Source organism: Sinohyriopsis cumingii, chromosome 14, assembly GCF_028554795.1.
Source record: "Sinohyriopsis cumingii isolate HCF-2022 chromosome 14, ASM2855479v2, whole genome shotgun sequence".
Lineage (NCBI taxonomy): Eukaryota > Metazoa > Mollusca > Bivalvia > Unionida > Unionidae > Sinohyriopsis > Sinohyriopsis cumingii.
The window spans coordinates 1,460,001-1,465,106 of record NC_142974.1 but is presented as its reverse complement, the minus strand read 5'-3'; positions in this window follow the sequence as shown (position 1 = coordinate 1,465,106).

Here is a 5,106-nt window from a genome sequence, read left to right as displayed (position 1 = left end):
TTCAGCTTTGTATCGATTTTCATTTTCCTGCAAGGGTATCAATGTCTAATATGCATCATTCATGAAACATGTGCTTAAAAAGATTTTTTTTACTTCGAACAGATTGAGACTTATCTTTAACGCAGATAAAAGCTTTACAGTTTTGTTCACTGACAAAAGAACAACTGCTTTCCTCGAGTTTCGCTTTGACAAATATTAAATCCCAACAATAAACAGTAAGAAGTATGCAGGGGTATCTCTAACATACACCTTAAAACTAAACAATGCAATAAGGATGGATGAGGAAAGGACAAACATCTGTTACACGCCTTCTATTGTATTGGTATCAGACAAGGCATAATGAATCCCTGAACATGTCTTAAAATCTGAAAAGATTTTTTCTGCCTTTGGTTTTATACGGATGATAACTCTGATCAAGCACCATGCAACTATGCCAGAGGAATGCACGGAAACGTATGCAGTCTTTAGAAACGTACTAGCCATCAGGAGTAACGTACATACCTTTAGGACTTCATCCCATTCAAACATATGTAGCTTAGGCGAAATCAGTACTTTTCAATAGACTTTGGGTGATCTTACACTTGGAAACAAATATTCGTTATACGCTTGTCAGTATTTGACAAATCAGTTAAATCAGACTGGTTTTATACCAAACATTGACAAAAAAATTAAGAAATACAGTATGGGTAGCCGTCTTTTACACTAGTCATTAAGCGTCCAGTCAGAAGACAAGGTTTCAATCAGAATATTAGTTGCGTTATTCAAGTAAAAATATACATGTAGAGCAAATATGGAACCAGAGGATGACAATACACTTCAGATATATTCATTTAGTTTCAAAATCAAGTTAGATATGGTTTCTTGGACGTAAATTTCCATCGTTGTATTGGCATCTATCTGATATGGCGAATCTGTCTGTTATGCCTGTTGTTAAACCAATAATACAACATGCATGTCACATGAACATGTCAAATGTCATTTGTCAAATGAACGTCTTATTTTAGACTGCGAGATTATGCTTGCAGAAAGCTGTTTTTTTAAGAGAAAGAATGACGTGGTATCGGTGAAATACGGTGATGACTTATTCAATCAGCAGGTTGATATATTCTTGGGGACATATTTTAGAAGCAATGTTGACTGTTTGCCGTCTTCAATGATGAAGTATGCAATGAAAAAAATGCAAGCCCCATTTATAAGCAACATGACCTAGCAGAAACAAATACAATTATATGATCGTTTAATGAAGTCAAATATATGTAAAATCTTGTCATCATAGAGCACGACTTTTATATAATGACTTTTATTTCATCTACAATAATTATTACCAAAGAGTATCGCCTCTCTTTCTTTCTGTCCACACGAAGCCTATTCCATGTTGTTCCAACTTTGATATAATCGCATTGTCTTGTTATTATCTTACCACTGTTTGCTGTACAAAAGGTGTTTGTAAATTATCCTTTAGTACACACATCATTATGTACAGTGGAAGAATTCGATTTTTCTAGACTATCATTAATATTACAAGCATATTTGTCATTCATAATCACTCGAGGTGCTTGAAATTACCGGATACCTCTGTACTGCAGTAACTTTTTCCGGCGGTACTAACGACTGCATTTTTCACTGTACCGGTACGTAGGTAGCTTCCGTCACTAATTAATGTACGCCAATTCTCGAGGAATCTCTTTACGATTTAAAGGTTATTAACACCATGACACAATAGCTCAGCAAATTAGCTTGCTTTTTACAAAATGAATGCATCTGTCGTGTATTAATGGTGAATATTACAAATATAATTGTATTTCATTCCCATTTAATATTATTTGGCTGATCTGGCATGCGATAGAGATATTCTAATTTGTGATTCGTTATCGCACACCAAAAATTCGTTATCGCACACCAAAAATTCTTTATCGCACACCAAAAATTCTTTATCGCACACCCAAAAATTCGTTATCGCACACCAAAAATTCTTTATCGCACACCAAAAATTCGTTATCGCACACACAGCTTGAAACTACTTTTACAACTTGAAATATTAAACATTAGTCAACTTCTGGAATGATTTATTGCTATACATTTTAAATTATTCCAAAATGACAACACACTTTTGTAATTTTAAGAAATGCAGTCATATTTGGGTAAAATGGACGCTTTTATCGCTGTGGATTATGGGTTATTACCTTAAGGACCGACTAGCAGTGCATGTGGATTTCAAAGTGTGTGGGCCGTTAATTGATGTGGACAACATTATCTTGTGTATAATGTTTGACAATGAGTTCTCAGATGAAGCTGGTGTGCACAGCAACCATCAGATACAGAGAGAGAGAGAGAATGAGAGAGACAGAGAGAGAGAGCGAGAGCGCACAAGCAAGTACATTGCTGTTGGAATCTTGTGTTGACATTTTTATAAATTCTTTCGACATTTTCAAAGGTCAGACAAAGTTTCAGGACTGAGCGAGTCATGTCAAGATTCATGGCATGGTTAGAAATGTCCCATATTTAAAGAAAACCTTACGCCATGTTTAACTTTTGACGGCTTCGAAATTCCTACGCCGTATCCAACTCGTTCGTTCCGCCATTTATAACTTTAAATATTCAAAAATAGTCCACTTATAAACTGTCGGGATTGATTTATTGCTAGCCATTTTAAACTATTAAAATTGTCAGCACGCGTTTGTAATTTTCATACTGGGTGAAAAAGTCTCTTTTGCTGCTGGAGAAAATGGGAGAGTAACGTAAGTAGCGACGAGGGGTTTATAAATATTCGACGGTATTTACCTCCACAAATTAGAATTAGTTGAGACTGACAACAATACGTTGGACACAGTGAGTTTTCATATGCAGCTGGTATTTCCAGTTGACATCAAGCATGATAGAGAACGAGAAATAGCATGTACTTTACCCCTGAAATATTGTTTTGTTAGTTTAAGAACGCAGACAAAATAAGAAAAAAATGACTTAGTGACTCGTGTCAAGATTACAGGAATCGTTACAAGTGATCCTCGTCGGGAGAAGTTTTTTTTAACCTGCTGAATTAAATATGTAAATTGGTGCATAACTAATTACTTTGATGAAACGGATGGATGAACTAAAAAATTACGAAACGCAATAGAAATAATTAAGGAACAGTAACTATGGCTTTTGATTTTCTGGTGAGTTTGCTAATGGCCACAAATTGCTGAATTCTGGGCGCAACGACCTTAAATAAAAGGTTTAAAAAAAACTCGGAGAAGAAACAAAAACAACTTTTTAATCATGCACACTATTCAGATCTGCAGTAATGATGACACTGAGAATAGACATTCCACAATGTATATCGTTTAAAATCTAAAACTACCCACAAAACTAACCAACAATCATTTCAGCATCAGAATTCAAAACATTGGCCTACAGAATATATATATATATATATATATATATATATATATATATATATATATATGTAAGGAGCAAGTTCAAGTGTAGGAACAAATATAGTCTTCCTTTTTCAACGAAGTATATTTACAAAACAAGTACTTATACGTTTCATCTGCCTAATATGATTAACTCGGCTCACAATCCAGATTTGACATGTGATAAATATTGTGATAACTAACCAATTTTGGGGTGACAAAAATAACTTCCGAATGTTAGGGAGACACGATTTTGTCGCCCTTTGTCTACTGTCCCCCTTATTCACTATGTATAATGCACTGTCTATAAGGAGCAAGTTGAAGTGTATGTACTTTCAATTTGTCAGTTCATATTCCTCTGGTTCGAGTTTGTTTAGTAAATCGTAAGATACAAATGACAAACCTTTGCAACATAAAGGTTTACGTATCACGGAGCAGCGGCTGTTTTTTAATATGAAGTAAAGATGGAATTCCATCTGGTTAACTTATTGTTGTTTTCTTTACTGGGACACATGATGAGAATTGTAGGTTTGTTGGCATGTTAAATTATTGTTGCTGTTCAAGTAGAAAATAAAGAGAAAAAACAAAATGTTTAGAATTTTCTTTTTAAAAAAATATCCAAACGATTCTTACAAATTTTGTCCGCATTTGTTAGAAAGAGATTGGATCTTCGTTTTGTTTCGACTATATGCCTAAATTATTAAATTATCACCTTCTAGTTCAATGCACTACTATTTTCTTGTAATGAAAATATCTAAATGGACAGTTTGAAAGTACTTGAAATTAATGAGCTTTCTGAATAAAATGAAATGTATTTATGTTATAGTATTCGGTGTAATTTGCCATGAAACTGGCATGGAAGTAGAGTGTATATATTCAGTCACGTGGTGTATGAAGAAAGGGTCACTTACTAGTCCAAAACCTATGTTCCATTAAAGAAGTAAGGAAACATCTACTTGCCCATGTCTGAAGTTTAAATTAAATCATATATTCCATACAACATTCAATCCCTGTCTCAGCAATGCAGACAGACCGATTACACATCTGCACACTATGTATCTAAGCCTGGTGCCTGCTACATACGTCACAGCCATGCAGACAGACCGATTTCACACGGTGTATCTAAGCCTGGTCCCTGCTACATACGTCACATGAGGGATTTTTCAGAGGTTGTACAATATGTTCCATAAAACGCCAAAAATACCTTATTCACATTTTTAAAAGTATACAAAACGTTTAAAAAATATATGTGACTAAAAATTGGATAAGCAATAAATACAAAACTACATAAGTGTTTTCTTCCCAAGTCTGGTAAGAAAATAAAATAAAAAATGTATGATGCGGCGTAGGAACATATTTATTGGCCTCATGGCCTCGACATATTCCTGCTCCGCATCGAACTCGTTATTTCCGCCTACTTCGATCAAAACACCTGTGCAGTAAGAAAGACATAGTGTTGCCATGTGAATAAAGTTGCCGTTCGCTTTTGTCTTTTTAATTTGTCGGACTAGATTCGTTTTAAATTAACGTAAAGTCACAAGCATTAGAAATCATTATAGTATAATTCTGAAACATATCCCAAAAGACATACAAATCCTTGTCTTTCCTATTCCAAAGTTATTGTTAATCATATGACAATATTATACGCTTCATATACTTGACGCTCGCTGTGACATTATCTGCAATTGGCAAATGTTTAAAGAAAGCTTGG